Source organism: Rhea pennata, chromosome 6 (assembly GCF_028389875.1).
Source record: "Rhea pennata isolate bPtePen1 chromosome 6, bPtePen1.pri, whole genome shotgun sequence".
Taxonomy (NCBI): Eukaryota; Metazoa; Chordata; class Aves; order Rheiformes; family Rheidae; genus Rhea; species Rhea pennata.
This window is the reverse complement of record NC_084668.1, coordinates 3,082,819-3,101,424: the sequence shown is the minus strand read 5'-3', so window position 1 is coordinate 3,101,424 and position 18,606 is coordinate 3,082,819. Positions and strand designations below refer to the sequence as shown.

At 37.8% G+C, this 18,606-nt stretch overlaps 1 protein-coding gene across 9 annotated transcripts in view; it reads left to right on the top strand.

The window, feature by feature from the left end:
• The window catches only part of MBD5 (methyl-CpG binding domain protein 5), a 138,588-nt gene that overhangs the window by 40,301 nt on the left and 79,681 nt on the right, over positions 1 to 18,606 (top strand). For all 9 annotated transcript variants that reach the window (XM_062579433.1, XM_062579430.1, XM_062579429.1 and 6 more), the window contains exon 2: positions 8,151 to 8,248. The gene's annotated coding sequence lies outside the window, so the exon portion shown is untranslated. The remainder of the gene's footprint in view (positions 1 to 8,150; positions 8,249 to 18,606) is intronic.

Here is an 18,606-nt window from a genome sequence, read left to right as displayed (position 1 = left end):
CCAACTAGTTTACTTCTGTTAAATCTTGAAACTGGTGCTGTATATGGGTCCCAAAGACAAGATTTTTTCAATTTCATCAGGACTTATTGCAATATATAGAAATGTATAGAGAAATTAATAGAAACTTTGTAAGTTACAATAACCAGGAGACTACAGACTAGTGCAAATGAAGAGTGAATCCTTAGCCTTGATAGTACCACTATCTATGCAGAACAGCTCGCCCTTTCATGCTGCTATGAATAGATCTATTGCATTGGGAATCCCAGTAATTCTTGTTTTAATAATTACCTTGTCTTTCAGTTTCATTTCTCTTCTGTTTTGATCTGTGAATATTTGTGTAAAAAAAAAAAAATGATGGACTGCGGTATAGAGGAAAGATTTCATTTCCAGTCTTTGACCTGAAATGCTTTTCAAGGACTTAGCAATGCCACCTCCCGAATCTCCTGCCGCACGTCAGGAGCTGTGCGTCTGCGCGCATCCCCAAGCTCTGGTCCAGCATCTTTTGCCATCCTGTGTCCTGCAGTGCCCCAATCCCATGTAGCTCTTCCTCTTACTGTTTGGGGTGCGGAGTTGTTCTCTTTTGGTTTTTTTCTGCCAAGTAGGAAAGTCCTCTGGCATAACAGGCTGTTGAACTTGAGTCTGGTTAGAGTTGCAAAAATGCTGAGTGTCATGTATAATTGGTGGTATCAGACATCTGGCTGATCTCTAAACATAAAGATCTTAATGTGCAGCCCTGCTAAGCAGATAACAGGGGCTCTGGTGATGTCTCCGTGTCCTTTCCTTTTTGGTACCTGTTTTTCTACAAACAATTGCATTCTGCCTGTGGGTATCTGCTATAAAACTTTGCATTTTACCCTGAGTAACTGTGCTTCAGCTACATGAATGCAAACATGCTGGTGAATGGAAACTCTTGCACGATGAGCCGATTAATACAAGTTTTCTGTTACATTTGGTTGCCTTTTCTGTTCTTTGAAAAAAGACAGAAAACAGAACAAGAGGCATACCTGAAGATACATTTATTTTTCTTCTGCTATGTAATCACCACAGATGAATACATTCTTAAATTTAGCATTTTATGCTTTTCCTAAATGTTTCTAATTTGGTTTTGAAAGAGAGGGATATTTCTTGAAACAGTTGAGGCTCAACACTGCACCATTTTTTTCCTTTTAAAAAGAAAGTCTCTGAAGAGATGTCAGTGTTTTATCTGCCATGTAGTGTCCTCTTTTCAGTTTTTGCTTCAGTCGCATGATTTCTGGCATTCAGTGTCTGAAAGCACAAGCACACTAATTATTTTATAATAGTAAATGTCAGTACTTAGTTTTCTCAGAATCAACCAGAAGTAGAACTTGAGTCCAACTTGTAACATCTTTGCAGGTATTAAACACAAGTACTGAAATGAAATATCCATTCAAAAACTAAGGCTTGATACCTACAGCTCTGTAATGCAGTTCCTTCAGTCTTTGGTTCTATGTTTAGAAAAATTATTACTATGACATCAGTTCTCTACAGATTTGTTAGAGACTTAGACTGCCCTGGAGCTATAAAATGCTGTTAGGGGGATATCAACTGCCACAAATTGGAGGTGAATATTTTTGGAACCATCTAAACAGAAGAAGAACATTATGTTATAAAGCACAGTAACGCTTGCATAGTTATAAAAATAATATTTCTGTTTTCTTTCTTGAATCCAAAAATAAAAGTAGCTAATATCCCTAATCCTTTTCATTCATTTTTCTTGACTTCTGCATTCGCAGATTATCAAGAGGATTTGAACTATCAGAGGGATTGTACTGTTACAGTTGACAAGATTAGAGTTGACAGAAATTTCAGATCTTGTTTCCTTCTATACCACTGACATATGGAGAATTTGAGGAAGTCACTAAATCACTCTGCCTCAGTTTTCTATTAGTAAAATATCATCTTCACATGACTTAGGAAAGAAATTACATTACAGAATATATTTTGGGATATGTTAGATGTTTGGATGAGTGGGAATTGAGGTGCAAAGTATTTTCTTTTGCATACGGAAATTTTTAAAGGGTTGGAAGCATTTTTTATGAATGATTGCTCAAATTTGCTAATGTGTCATCTTCAGTAAAAGTGAGGTATGTATGACTGATCTATTCATTGCTTTTATAGCAAGTCAGACTATGAAAGAGTGCTTGGGTAAAATGTGAACGGATGTTATAACTTCGGCCATGGTCATGTAAATACAAATAAAGGGTATTTGTAGGAAATCCTACTCATTTTTTTTTGCTTCCGTAAATGAAAATGACATTCAATTTCAGCATTTTTCCTAATATTTTCATTTTAAAATCTGAAATGTATGTTTTTAGCTTTACATAATTCTTTATAAACTTTTTTTCGCATCGCAGCTGATGTAAGCTTTCTGCAGTTCTGCAGATCCTTCTTCCTTCTCATCCCCAGCAAATGTGAAGCGGTCTCAGGCTTTTTAAGCTCTCAATACTGTCCTCGTTGAGTCACACATTACTGAACATTTCTCAGCCTTAGTATAATTCTGTTACGATATTATATCAGATTGAAGGCTGATCTATATTTTTGCTGCACTTCTTAAAGGAGGAAGGCAATACAACCAGATGAGTGTTGTGAAAACCACAGGCTTCTTGAAAAGTAACCTGAAAGATCATAGCCCTGGTTCTTACAACTTTCGGTGTATGTATATTTTAGTATGTCAGAAGACTGTAGATGTGCAACACTGCATGTGAGGCGTACGCTTGAGTCCGCATATTTTCAAATTGAAGGATACTTAGTCCACAGTAAAATTTTAGTCCGTAATACCTTGTTATTTAACAGGGTTTTCTTCCCTGTTTTTCCTTACTTGTGATTTTGTTTTTCAACATCTCCTCTTCCCTTCTATCTGAGAAAAGTGGTCTTTTTGGTGGTCTAACATAGGGAGCTTTTACAATAGTGTATCTTATACTATCTAAACTATAGAGCATATATAATTTAGCTAGGTATAAGGCATTTTTTCAGTCTCTGGTAGGCCAGATGACTAATAAATGTATTGCAGTGTTTATTGTAATATCGACCAGTTTGCTGTGGACGGTGGTTTTCCCGGGCGCGGCGCTGGGCTTTCCACTGGCTGCGCCGCCACCTTGCCCCATCTCGCTGGCGTGGGTCGGGGACCCTGCCCTGTGCTCATCTTCTGTGCTTTCTGGGCTGGTCGTGTGGCAACAGGGCTCTTCCAGTTATGTCCTTCCTGCCTCGGTGTCCCTCTCCAGCGTCATGGCCTCTCTGTTCGTGGGTTTCCTGGTCTTCCTCCTCTTCCCAGCAGTCAGAGTTCTCTGCTTTGTCCCCACCCCTCCCCAAAATGCCACAACTTTTCGATCTCAGTTTAAACTCTACCATCTTCATCCTCCCAGCGCTGCTGCTCGTGCAGATCCTCGTCGGGCAGCCTGGTTGAAAGATTGCCTGAGACGTGAAGAAAATTGATGCAAAAGCTTCCTCATGCTCTGGTGAATGAGTCATAACATCTGCACTCACTTTAAGCTCTCTAGCTTTAAGAGCATGCTTTGCTGTTAAGGTCGTATCAAATAACTGAGGGTAGAGGAGAAGTCCGGACTGTTTCTGGGATGATCCCAGCCAAGTTTCTCTCCTGCCCCTTACATAAGCTCAGACATGCTCTTGGTTCCATTAGATGTAGAACCTGAAGTCCTACGATGCTCCAGGAGATGGTTGCCCGTCACCCAGTATGAGCGTTGAAGAGACAGATAGATCTTTTAAATGAAAATACATCCTCATGGAGAATTTTGCTTTTGCTGATTGTAGAAGAAATTACTCTGTTCAGCTTTAAATAAAGTTGAGCTGCTAAATAGATATTTATAAGTAACCTGTAAGGGAGAGAAAGATACTTGTATTTGGAAGAGAAATGGGATTTCTTTATAATGTAGCTTACTGGGCTCCTCAGATTGGAGGGAGGGGGTTTCTTCCAGAAATGTGTTCTGGAGGACTGTGAAGACTGAGCTGCCTCAATTTAACAATGATAAAAGTAGTGAGGCTTTTAAATTTTTAGTAAAAATGTCTTTTTTTTTAATGCATATTGGAAAGTTCAGTTATATTGGTGTCAAGAAAATGATACGTAATGGCCAAAAGCAGGAAGAAGTTCATTCATTGAACAGTGCTGGAGCAGACTCTGTTGTGTGATCGCATTAGTTCTCAGCTGCTATTCTTTAACAAAAACAAAATAAGACAGTCTTAGGTTTTTTTTTTTTTTTTTTTTTTTTTTGCTTAAAACTATAAATTTAAAAAATTATTGAGACTGCCTTTTCCTCGTCATTATGAAAAAAAAAGAAATTCAGAGTTCCTCTTCCTAATCCCTTTTCAGAGGTATGCCTTTTCGGCTGAGTTGAATTGTCTCAAGGACTATAAAATAAGAGAATTTAACCTTAGTCCAGATTGCAGTGCATTTTGTGCAGTGCTTGTTGCAGCTGCTTTCTTCCACTCTGCGCATCAGGTGCGTTCACCAATTTGTGATACGTGTGTGTGTGTGTGTGTGTGTTTGTGGATGTAAAAAGAAAAAGCTGGAAAGCAAAGATCTATGCAGTGTTTTTTGAATCTACCAATCCTTTAAATTTGTCACTTCAAACATTTAGAAAAGACACACAGAAAAGAGGTAGAATTTGGAAGAGACTTTGATTTATCCTTGTATAACTGCATGCAGATACTCTAATTTTTATGAGTTCTCAAGTTTGTAACATTCTCCATGTACATTTATCTTGGCATGAAATAATCTTCATCAGACTCTATATTTTTTCTTACAACTAACAAAAACATATCTCCCAGAGGGAAACAACTGACAGAAACTGCAAGCCTTTGTAGTATTTCTGCAGTAGGCCTTCTTCCATCTATCCCATTATTTGAAACAAAATGGTCTCAGATTCTGCACCCGTTCAAACTAATGGGTTTCTTTAAAGGACTAGAAATGTGTATGAAGCTCAGGCACATTTTACACCTATGTAATTTAAAGTAACACGTTTAACTTCGTCGCAGCTACTTTTGATTTCTGTCTGTGCAGAATTTCTGCCTGTGCTCTGTCAAGAAGCTGATTTGCTGAAGCAAATGCAAATATTGAATTCCTGAGGTTATAGTGTCTTTTGTTTGCGTTTACAGTATTTCATTAAAAGCAAAGCGCCGAGGGTGGGGGGCGGACGGGGACGGGTGTCACAGCCCTCATAGCCCTGGTTTCGGCAGAGCTTGCACCGGCGTTGCCCGCGGCCCACCTGGAGAGACCCGCTGGGGGGGTCAGAAATCTACTCCGTACATGTCTCAGCGTTTAAGTTATTTTGTAAAATGCTTAAACAGTACTTTCCAATGCTATGTCAATAATATTAATAGCAGAAAATCTGCATTATCCCAAATAATGCCAAAATAGGGTACAAAGAAATATTTGAAAATAACTAACTATTTAGCTAGTGACATTAGAAAAACATATTGATGTTTTTGCATAACTGTGCTATAAAATATTTAGGTTAAAAATAAATCTGTTATTTTTAAGACTCAGTAGCACCCATGGGTGTAAATAATGATGTCTACAAACAATATATTATATTTCCCAAATGATTTTTGAGCATTTACCTTGAATGATTATTGTGATGTGTTCAGTTTATCTTCTTCAAGATTGATGCTTGATAATAAATTAACTAAAATATTCTTTTGATTATGTGTACCGTGATGTATTTGGGGATTGAGCAAGTTTAGTATCTCAGCAGAAGATTCATTTGTTTTGTTCCCTGTCCAGGAAGGAAAAAAAAATCAAAACAGATTCCTGCATTTGAGCACAGACATATGTTTTGTGGGTTGGCACCAGACTAGTATGCAAATTTTACAGCACCAACTCTTTATGCTGTAGAATATTCAGAGTAACAACATTCAAAGCAAGGTCTTCGAGAGTTTTTAAAAAATCAGAATATAGTTTGGCGGGGGGGGGGGGAGAGGTGTTGTTAATACAGAAAATCTCTAATATGAGTCTTGTTTAGGAATGTCCAGGCATTTCTGGTGCCCTGTAACTGTCTTTCTCTTTTGTGGCAGTGTTAGATGACATATGTGAATCAGGGATTGTAAATAAGATTAGGCGTTATTGAAATGAAGTAACGTTTTAATTTCTTTGGTAAATTCACATTAATTGAAGATGAGATTGTACTGACTCCTTCTGGCTGTTAGGAAAAGGATCATAAAGCCATACGAATTAAAAATAACCAAACACTTGGGTGTTTACCCTTAGTAAAATGAACCAGTCCCAAGAGCTTTGTAAGATTCTCCTGAAACGTATGGGTATTAACACAGAAGAAATTTTTTTTCCTGTAGTGATGTTCAAAATTCCTTTAAGGCTATGAGAACAAAATTAATTGTATCCTTATAATTATTGTAGTTACGAATGAGAGAAAGACAAAAAAGATCAAAAATAACATCTGCAATAGGAGCAGAATTTAAATATCTGGATTTTTGTTGTGCAATTCAGTGCCAAAAAAAAATATATATATATAGTCATCTGCTAATATATAGGAGACATAGTGGGAATGGTTTACACAGCAGGCAAAAAGAAAAGGCAATCTTTGCAGTAAAATTTTGAAAAATCTGGGAGTTTTGGATAAGATTCAACTTTAGAAAATTGAAGGCTGAGTTTGAAGGGCAATTGCTAGAATGGCTCAGCACCTAACCGACTGCATGTACAAAGCAGCTTTTAGGGAAAACAAAATTCAGATTCTGAAACACTTTGAAAAATAATTTTTCAAATGGTCCAGTGAAATGCTGTTTCCTTCCCAGTTGCTCCATGTTGCATTTTCTCAGTTAAAAAAAAATAAAATAAAAACAACTTCAGTTCTCAGGGCAACTTTGATCTTAAGATCTAATTGCTCAAAGTGTCCTTTCTGGGTGGTATTTGCTTGTCAGTGATCAGTAGCCTACACGCAGAACTTACTAAACGAATCTGTGGATGGATCTGGTTTTGCCTCTGGGTTGGTTTCCTCCCCTGAGTTTGGCGGGTCAGCATTAAAACTCGCAGACTGCAGCCGACGCTTGTCGTCGTCGCCCGGAGCGGGCAGCGGAAGGCTCTCGGAAGCGCTCGCGGGAGGAGCAAGCTCCCGTCAGAGCCTTGGGTGACCCGCTGCCTTGAGGCCGAAGGATGAAATTTGAGGATGAGGATGAAACGTTTTAAACTCAATTAGCTTTCTACTTAATGACTTCTATTGCTAAGTTGGGACCAAAAGAGTTTGGGAATTTTGAAGCGTGTATTAGGCTACACCGGTGTCGGGGGAGCTGAATTTTACAGCTAACGGCCGATGGGTACCTGAGGGTTGGGTTGACTTGAGGCTGGTATCAGACGTCAGCTGCCTGACGTAGCAGAGCTGCCTCTGAAGGTCCTTTATTAAGGAAGTGTTCTCCGAAATATTAGTGTGGTTTTAATAGTTGAGTGCCTTCCGTTTTATTGAAAGAAATTGAGACTTCAAAATGCATAACTCTTGGGCATTTTAGCCTGAGTCACTTTCCAAATGAAGAAAAGGTGATGCGCCTCAACACGCTTGGACTCGTTCGTGTGGGCTTTGACATTGCCATAAGCCCAGGCAGTTACATTTTTTTAATTCATTTTCCTGTAGTTCTGAAATCAGAAAACAATGCTAAGAAATAGCATTACATGGTACGTTATTGAATGACATTTTTTGTTTAAAAACTGCAGCTGACATTTTAGGGACTTTGTCTTGAAGTTATCTTTAATTTGATTTTTCAGAGCTTAGGAGCTATTTTAACTTTTCATAATAAATCTATTTATTATTGCGTATCATATGTGTATTTAAGGTGTCTTATGTAATCTTTAACTCATGGGTGATCATTGTTGGGTTTTTTGATATGATAACAGTGAATTTCCTGATTTTTGTTGTATTTAGAATCTTAAATACGTTAATGCAGAGTAATTGTTATGTGACTCAAGTAGGTAAATGCCTTCCAATGTGGTGGCTTTGATGCACGTCCGTTTGCTTTTAAAAGCACTAAATAAATTAATGTATTGTATACAAGGTACAGTTTTAGTTTGTGCCGCCTTAAATAAATAAATAAGTGAATGTAGAATTTTCAAAATCCTAAATATAATTGCAACTGACCTGGCTTATGTACTGTTTTGTGGTGGTTTTTTTCAGATCCTTATTGATGATGGTGGTCACTGGAGGTATAAATAGTGAAGAATATGTGATTTACAGAGAAGATGTGTAAAATCTGTTTCTTTTAGGCAGCAAAGGTAAGTAAAATATCTATGTTATGTATTTACATATGACTAATAAGTTAGATTTTTTTTCTTCAAAAATATAAGCCTGGTTTCACTTTTGAAAGTTTTAAGCTTTTTTAATAACTAATGTGAAAAATAAGTTACATGAAAGCAGTTTGATATTTTTCCTTCTTTTAGTTATAAAAATATGACTTGGTGACTCTGTGACTTGGCAGTTCTGCATTTACTCTGGCAGTCCTCACTCTTTCTGACTTTTTTGTACCTCTGATCATTTGCATCATCTGTGTGAGGCCCTGATCATAACCAGGGATACTTTCTGTGTTGCAGTGGGAAGTGTAGTTAGTCATGGGGATTGCTACTTGAAAAAAATCAAAGTTATATGGAAAAGAAGTAGCCAGCAAGACAAAATAAAATGCAGTGATTCGTCTCTTGAAGTTTTCTTTAAGAGATTTTGGAAATGTGACTTCATTTTAATTAGATGTTAATTAGAGACATATTTCTGCTCATACTATTTATTTCGAGTATATGGACTCTGATCACCAAAATACATGTCAGAAACTCAGAATAGTTTCATGTGTATCTTGTATCTAATTATTATAAAGCTAACTGTATAAAACACCTCAGTTAATATTGTGAGAAGAATATATCTGTTATGGAAATAGAGCTAATTTTCCCACTCATTATCTGCTGTTAAATTTACATATGCCAATATCTGAAATCTGGTGATGGTTATATGGCAGCAGATTTTTGGTTAGCTGTCCAGTTCCTCTATAAGCAAACCAATTAAGACATAATTCCAGAATATAATTGAACTCCTAATGGGACACTTTAATTCACTTGAAATCTGTGTATTTGCTATTCTCCGTCGTGGTAGACAGGTCCAAAATAAGACTACAGCTTGATTTTTGAACTTCTGAACACAGCAACTACACCTTAGACTTTCTGGAATAAAGTGTGTAAAATTCTTTTGAATGGTCTTCGTTTCCTAAGTTATTTAGCTCCCAAACTCTGAACTTCAGATAACTTTCCTGAGCTGTTTGTTGAAGGATAGAAGTCACCGTGTTGGTAGGGTGCTGGGCCGCTCCGGATGCTCTTTTGCCTGCAGCGCAGGGCCGTGCGGTGCAACACAGTGAGAGCTGATCTACCTAGTGCAAAGTTTGTGCAGCGTACAGAACTAATCGTCTTCCTTTACGCATGTCTGGGCAGCTGTGATGCGCTGGGAAAAAGCTTGTTCTGCAGATCTTTATTACTGATTCTTCAAGCAGCATGAATTGAAAATCTTTGGAAGTAAGTAGTTAGCTCAGGCCAAGCCTGTTGGAGCATCAGGTCTGGGATGCACAGGATCAGGGTTCTGCATCTCACTTCTATTTTATGAAAATAAAAGACCTTATGTATTTATACAGTATTTGTGATGCATTTGCGTTAGTGTCTGTTCAGGATCTTTTGTACATAAATGGGAGGTTTCCTGTGATAACACGTTTGAACTTTGGGGTTTTCAGTTTTTGGGGTTTTGTTTTTCAGCCCAAGTTTGACTGCAAGGATCCTAAAACTTTAATGTTACTAACATATATTGCCATATGCAGTGGTCACTGGCAGCAGATGTAGCTCAGCTAATGTAGCCCTGATTTTATTAGGTTTTAGATCATTCTAGATTTTCCCAGCTCCCAAATGATTTTATAAGAGAAAAGCAGATGGGAAATAGTTAAAGTGTGTGGCATGCATAACTGAATTACGTGATCTAAAATAAGGAAACAAAGAGTAGCTGTTTGTTTGAGGAAGGCTCAAATTAAGAAAGAAAAGAACGCAGTTTTCTTTTCCTTTTTTATTTTTTTTTCCTTTTTTTCTTCTTTCTTGTGTGTGTGTGTGTGTGTGTGTGTGTGTGTGTGTCTGTGTGTGTGTGTGTCTATGTGTGTGTTTAGGGGTGGGACCAGAAAGGAAGACCTTTTTCATTTAAAAGATAAATTCTGCTGAGTGGAGAGGTTATTTATACCTGTGCCATGGTGAGGTTAAATCTTTTTTGGCTGCTGTTGTTACTGTTTCCTGCAAGGATGGCCTTTTGGCTATGCTTTTAGTTGTTCCAAAATGGAGAACTCCCGAATTTTGATGAAGGAAAACTGGGAAATAAAAGTTTGCATTTGGGTTAAGAAAAATCCTTTTTTTTGTATCTGAAAAATTGGTACAAGGAAGGCCTTTTTTTTCTGTAAGGTTAATGTTTAACTGGTTGTTTCCTTAAAGCTTTAATATATACGTGTGGGTAAGCCTCAGAATGCTTCTGACTAAATCCAAAAAACATTTAGTCCTTTTTCTCTGTAACTTAGCTCTTATTATGCACTTTTTTTGTCTACCAATACTAAACTGTTCACAGCTGTGTATGTGCAAACACGGTTTCTATTCCATTTGATCTATTTTTAAATGTAGAGGCTTTCTGTGTTTAATGCGCATTACTGTGCGTGCAGTCTAATACTTCAAAACCTTAGTGACCTTGGTTCACCTGCTCATACCTGCATTACGATGCAGTCTTTAATTATATGATAAAGTGCTATTTTTCCCTGTAAAAGGAAATCTTTGCACTAAATAGATGGCATTTAATCAGTGTGCAGCTATATAGTATTTTTAATTGTTCATGGTGCCAGATCCCCTGTATTGTGCAGTTCTCTAACTTTGCTCTGAAGACAGAGTTAGGAGTTTGCTTATGTGTTTTATTACGCCTTTTAGCAACAGGTTTTCTCTACGACTTTGTAGCAAAACCCGGTCTGCGAAGCCCCAGGCGTTCTGCAGAGAGGGGAAGCTGCGGCTCGGCTGCTGCGAGTCCCCCCGGCGGCAGTTTTACCTTTCAAGAAATGCACGTTTGCAAAACCTTTAGGCTGTGTATTGGAAGAGAGTTTTTGATGTTTGTATAGCGTCTTAAAAGGACCACTGGATTTTCTTACCCATAGACGGCGATGCCACTTGCTGGCTTGTACTGTTTATTCCAGCATGTGAGAGAAAGCAGAACTATACACACCAAGTCCTCGTAGCTTCTGTTTCCTTATAGTCACGTAGAAGGATGCGAAAATATGTTGGAGAAATACCGCATTACTAAAATGGCAAATTGGTTATGCAGGCGTAAGAAGGACAGGCGGTGCTGACACGTTTCGTGTGGTTTTTATCCGTTCAAATGGTACGTGGAGGATTCTGGCAGCGAGGTGGGAGTTTTATACTGCGTGATCGGAGCGGCCGTGGCGGCGCGCCGCGTGCCCTCCGCGAGCTTCGCGGGCCGCGTGGCGCCGGCGGCCGCGGTGCATCGCCCCTCAGGGTCGGCGCAGCGCCTCTCTCCGTGGTTTCTCTGACAGCGGAGTCGTTCCTGATGCTTTGGGAGTGATCATTCCGGGATGGAAGAGGAGCAGAGTCGCGGCCGCCTTCTCCCTAGAGCTGTCGGCAGGCCAGACTGACAGGCAGTTTTTCCTGAATTGTTATTAAAACCAAGGAGTCCGGTTGTCTTTGCTGAAGCCTTGATGTATTTCTGGGAACAGTCGATTCTCTCTCGCGCGCGCATCTTTTAGTATGAAATGGTGCTTTTTTTGTGAGAACCAAACTTATTTTCTCTAATGCAAGATATAAAGTAATTACGCTGTTTAAGATTTAATAAAGGGAAACCTGCTTAATTCAGGAGTTACTTCTACAGAAATTATTTAAAAGATTTTGAAAAAACGTGGAAGTTGTATTTTCTGTGTCTCTGCTCTCAGCCAAATTTTAGAATATATTTTAAATACAACAGATTTAAGAGGTAAGTGTCTGCCTCAGCAAAAAATATTGTAGCTCTTTTGCTGAGTTATGCACATTTCACAGCAACAAGAAGAGTGGGACTGACGTAAAAATACACATTTTGTTTGCTTTTTTTCTGTGGTCTCCATTTGTTTTCCAGATGGTCGTTCTGGAAGATTTTTCAGATCAAATGTGGGCTGATGTTTGAAACTGCCTCTTGAAGCAGATACTGGAAATAAATACTGCAAAGTGCAGGAGCTCTCTGTTTTGAAAAACTGGGACAGAGAGCACCCCAAAGAAAAGTAAATATTCCACACATTTTTACTGTTACTAAGTTAATCAAGTTTAGTGGTCTAACTAGAATTTCAAAGTTAAGTATTTAAATAATGCAAAAGCTTCCAATACTAAGGAAAATTGTTTATGTCTTAGTAAAACTAATCGTTTTATAGCAAAACTGTTAAAATTCCCCCTTTTTCTAAACGTTTTTCTTAACGAAAGAAAGCTAGACATACATGTGCAGAGCTTTTGAATTAATTGCTTAAGGATCAGCGTCGTATGAGCACACGCTGTATGTCTCCAGAAGATGGGTGATTTTTTCTGTTATTCAGTCCATGATTTTAGAAAGTTCTACAAACATCCATTTTCTTGTAATACACCAAGAGATTTCGGTGATAATTAAGCCAGGTCCTCATGTTTTCTCCACAAAACCTACTTGTTTAGAATAACAGGTCATATAGCTCTACCATCATTATTTGTTAGTTATAGAAAATATTTAAAGGAAAAAAACCTGTAGAATGCAGTATTTTAAACAGAGTAATTCTTCTCTGTTGTAAAACAAACCAAATTCAGGGCTTCTATTTTGCTTTTGTAATTCCATCCAAAAAGAAACTCAAGGGTAGGTTAAAGAAAGAAGAAAAATCAAAAAAAGAAAAAAGGATTTCTCTGCAAGCTAGTCTGCCTAGCCTGTCTTTATAGTTTGCTCAAGAAATAAACATAACATTTCTAAACATCTTGTTTTAATAGTGAGGGGAAATAATCACATTAATCTCAGTGCTAATCTGGAGACAAAAGACAAATGAAAAAATAATTTTAAAAAATCCAACAATTTAAAAAAATAAAAATGTCTCGCTCTGGGGTTACAGATAGAGAACTAGTTTAAAGTTACTCGTTGCTTCCTGTTTGCAGCATGTACCTGCAGCTTGCTTTTCATATGATGAGAAGGAACAGCTTTCAGATGAAGCGATCTAATTTTTGGTTTTATTTTATCTTGAAACAGTCGTAACTGTTCAGATTCTTAACTGGCCTGTGTCAGCATGTTTCGATTAAGGGGGGAAACAGCTACCTGCAGATCTGGTTCAGTAGATCTCAGAAGCATCTTTGTCTCTTCACATAGATGGATCCCCGTTCGGTGCAACGTTTTAAAATTAGTAGTGATGCTTTCCATTTCCAAGTCACGCAGAATTTCGGAGGAGGAGAACCTTTCTCCTCTGAAAGCCTGTGATGCTGCTCCGTAATTGTCATCTGACACAGGATTTTGGTTTTTTCCTCTCATGTCCCTGAGAAATGTTAATGAGATAAGATTTTCACCGAGATGTGTATGTAGTTGCCACAGATTCCTTTAACTTCGTTTCCCAAGCTGAGATTACATCATTTCAAAGGATCGTTTATATTTGTTAGGCTTTTTGTCTTCAGTGTTTGAAAGGCAGTGGATATAAGTCTGGGAGGGGAAAAAGTACTTGAGCTCATGCAAAGGGTTGGTAAACTAAACTTTCTGTTTGCGAGGTATTATGAATAATGAAAATATGTATTTTTGACCAACCTCATCTGAGTTTCTATTATAGGAACTAAAACTATTTAGGATATAGATCTCAGAATGAATTTTCAAAGTTACAGCCATTTATTTCGGATGCATATTGTTTAAATGCTAGAAAAAAAGGGGATACAATAATTTTTATATTATTGATAAATAAAAGTAGAAATATTCATTGTTGAATGTTATAGCTGATTTGGAAATAGTTTATGAGACAGTAGATAAATAATGGAATTTAATTGCTGATTTAATTGCTGTTCTGCCAAATGGAAACAGGAAATGGAAAAGCAGACCTGCTCACAGTTTACGACTGTACCATCAATAAAAAGCAGGCAAAGAAAACAAGTATATAATCAAACCTCACATAGATAATTCCATTGCAGCTTTTTTTCTTACTCTGTAAGTTCTTGTTGGAAGTTTATGTATGTTGCATTCTCGTAGTATAGAAGACAGTATATGCCCAAGACACGTGAATATGCAATTTTATCTCTTGAAGAAGCAGAATTATATACTCTGAAAGCAAATTCAATGGGTAGATACTGGAGTCTGAGGACACTAGGCCAAATCCTGGCTTTTGCTGTAGATGTGGAAGAAAGCAGCTTAGTACACTGCTCTACATGCTGACCGTGCAACCTCGCCGTGCTGTATTAAGAACAACTCAAAATAAGAATGTTAATTTTTTAGAAGGGAGAGGAAGCACTTGGCCATTGGTTGCTTGCCAGCTTTTGGCTTCTTATGGATTTGCAAACCCCAATTGTGTATTCAAGAGATCTTGGTAAAGTGAGTTAGTACTTTGTGTGTAGTGTGAGATTTCACAGCTGGAGAAAATAAGAAAACTTTGCTTCATTAAAGTTTAATGCCAGTATTTCCATTGACTTGCGGAAGGCTGGATAACTGTCTGCTAGGTGAAGAACATGATGAATTCAACATTAACTTGGATAATATTCATATATTATTTTGTGTGTATGGAAGATTGTTCAATATGTCATTTTACTCAAATACCATTCTATTACATCACTTTAAGTTTAAAAATCTTAGAAAACCGTGTGGCTTGTCTGTAATTGTATCAGCAGAAACTGATGCATGTGCCTTGATCAGGTTAGTATTTATTAAAATTGGTTGTGATCCCTGGAAAGCAGTCATTCAGAAAGAACCCGTGATGCTAGAGGAGAGTACGGTTGTTCCTACAACTTTAAGATGCTTTGCAAATTCATTCATATTATGAAACTGTAAACTATGTATCTGCTAGGGTAGCAGGTCAGCGTGTCACTGCTTTAGAATATGTTACTTAAATAATGCCACATTGCCAACATTTAGCTCATTTTTTTTCCATCTGTCATGAACAGTATTAAGACTGTGGATGGCCCTGATACTTTATTTGCATATACCTGTAGTGCTGTAGAAGCAATCTTTTTTTCTAGTGTCTTCTTGTAGAAGGAATTGAGAAACCCTCCCCAGGATGATTGTACTTTGAAGTTGCGTGCTTGTCGAATGGCTTACCTAACTCAGCTTTTACCTGCATGTTAAAGGCGGTGGGAGTACGCCCATTTCATTGCTACCTCTATTTTTGGTTAGTCTCTTTCCTTTTAAAAAGGGCAGAGCCTTGTAGTCACATGTGAGCAGAACATTGATGTTTCATTTTGACCACACAAAGATTTTGTGAAATCGTTGGGTTTTATGCCCTATTAGGATATAAGAAAGAGCTTTCTGGACTGTTGTCGTCAGAATGGATCACTGCTTTAGCATGGTGTTTTTCAAAAACGAGGTGCTGATAAATTTGACCAAAAAGCTTGTAATTTCCGGTTAAAAAAAATATATATTATATATAGTTTAAATGTCCTCTATATCAACTATGTGGGACTCTGTCATTCATAACGTGCAATGTTTAGAAATTCTAAACATGGAAGATGTCTTGTAATTGCCAGTGGACAGGCTGGATGCAGCTGCAGCGGTGGGGTAGGGACAAGCAGATGGAGCCACGCAGCAAGGTCCGGGGAGCTGGACCACGCGCCGTATCAGCGAGGACTCGTTCAGGAGGCAGGGAGAAGGCAGAGCAGCTACGTTCCTCCTGACCTCCGCCTTTTTCCCTGGTGAAGCTAGCTCTGCAAACACGTGCTTAATGTACAAAGTTAATTGAAAGTATCCTTGCAAAACAGTGAAGTACAGCTAATCAATAATAAAATGCTTTAGGGCTAGAAATACTCCTTTTCTAGAAGCGTGTGAAGGTGGAAGTCGTGTATTCTAAATGAATGTAGATTCTTTAGTTATGTCTTCTATCTCCACTGCTTACTGTGCTTTCCTGTCCTATTTTTCTGGGCATCTAATGGTGAGTAAGGGGAGTCTAAAAAAATCAGAAGGCCAGAAGGGACAATGGTGACTATGTTGTCTGATATGCAATGTGCAGGCCGTTACACTTTTTCCCAGAAAAAGAGAATTAGTTTGGATTAAAATTTGCATTCTTGAAAGCTACCTGATCTTGTTTTGAAGTATGGAATTAATGGCAAGGCCATCATTTCACCTAGAAAACTGTTTCCATATTTGATTACCTGTAATAGTAAGAAATTGCTTCTTATATAAAATTAATACCATGCTACCTTTAGTCTAGAAGGACTTAAATTCTTTCCCTTTGTTAATAGGTACTAAAATATCTTTCGTAGTAGTATTGTTGCATGTTATTTTTCTTACAGTATAATGTACTTTTTTTCATCTCTCTTAGTTGTACATGTTTTAGCATTTTCCTGCATTGTTTGCCAGAAAAAAAAAAAAAAAAAAAAAAAGAATTTGGAAAAGTCTGTGAAAGCCGTTTATTTTAAAATGATACCCTAAACTCTTTGATATTAAAGTCATGTGGTTTAGTACATTTTCACTATAGCTTTCTAGCATATAATAGATATATAGTATATTAAGTTTGCAGCTATGTTACTGTCATGCCTCATTGTTTTATCCCCTAAATTGCTGATGAGAACGAATGTGGTACATGTTAAATAGAATGTAGAGGTTTTAGGGAAGCCAAAAAAAGAATTAAGGCTTCTGTTCCCCCAATGTGTAATAAAATACATACATACGTATATATGTGATAGAGAAAAAATGCCTTGATATAAATTGGAGACTTGGCTGTAGGCACAGACTTAGCCCAGAATCCCTTTGAGCTTTTGTGACTGGCACGGTCCGTCTTTTGTAGATACGGAGCTCTTCCGAAAGAGAAGCTCTTGGAGCAGGGCTGTGGTAGAGGAGGGCTACTAAAATCAGTTCTGTGTTATACATTTCTTACTAAACTTTAGCTTAAAATCGTGTTCATTTAATACTCAGGATACATCAGGATTATGGGATGGATTCGTCAAAAGGAAAAAAAAAAATGCAAAAGACTTCCTGGACTGATGTGACAGTAAATTATTTTCTTTAGGTGGAAATAGAAACGTACAAAAGATATACCTAGGACTGAACTGCATGTTTTGGTGTTGAACTAAATGTGATTGTTTAGTGATGATTAAAAGGTGATTTAAAAAAAAAAGTTGATACATTTGAGGATGCAGTCAGCGTTCATAAGCAGTTACTGAAGTCTGAGTGAGATCCCAGCTCCGCTGAGATGGATGGCAGACTTGCGGCAGAGGTTTAGTTATGGTCACGCAGTGCAGTGCTGCATTGATTGAAGTGTGTTTCATTGCCAAATTCTAGATAGGCATCTCATTTCAGATACCTGGTCCTTCTTTTGGATTTGACACATTTTTAGGTATTTTCACAGCGTGTTTTGTAATACCAGCTCTAGGCTACAGACTCCATATCAGTTAATTTTTTCTTATCTGTCCCTGAACTCATCTAATACTTTGTGCCATATAAAAACTATTTGTTGGCAACATTAGGGAACACTGTCTGAATGCTAAAGCTATATCTGTCTTTCATTTCCATGACTCTTTTGCACTAATAAAAGGTAAATAAGTAAATAAATAAATAAAGGCTTCTGGGGAACGTTGAAGATGTTTGTGATAAACTTATTTTGAAGCACTTTCTAGAGAAAATAAATACGAATTTTGAGCAGATTTTTCTGTAACTGCTGCAACTTGGTGATTTATGTCCAGTAGATTACTGGACTCAAGGTCTGGCCAGTGTAAATGGTGGGATAACCTCTGACACATCACGATTTGTCCAAATCTCTGTCACATGTCTCCGTCATCTACTGCCCGGGGCTCCCTTTGTGTCTGCTGGAGAGGACCTCTCGCGGTGCCTGACCATTCAGTTCCCACGCTACATCTTGCCAGACTGCAAAGTCTGCCCTAAGTAGTTAAATTGTGTTTTTCTGTAGAAGTTCCACTTCCCTGCCCTTGCGCCCGGCTGCTGGGATCCAGCGCCTCCGTGGAGGAAGCATGCCCTTCACTTGTCATTTCCTACTCCTGGTCGGTGGGAAGGCTTAACCGTAAAACAAAATAAAGATTTGTTTCTTAAAGCTCAGGGAAGAGAAAACTGAGTCAATACTTGTAAGACTTGGAAGCAAAACATTACAAAAGACAATAATAAAACACAAGCCTAATCTATGCTTAATAAGAAAATATACTAAAATAGCTTAAAAAGTGCCACACCTTGAAGACAATTTTTGAGTGTTAGGAAGATTTGCATTTTGTTTTATCCACCTCACTCTTAAGTACAGCCATGTTACTAATTTTGCTGGCTGAAATCTTGTTATAGTGTCAGACGCAAATATTGGAGCTCTCTAGAGTCTTGCACCTTATATACCTTTTACCTTTGTTGTTTGATGCCTGCTTACTTTGGAGTGGTGTGGCTAGCTCTCTTCCTAATTAGGTTGGTTTTCATTTTTTTAGGA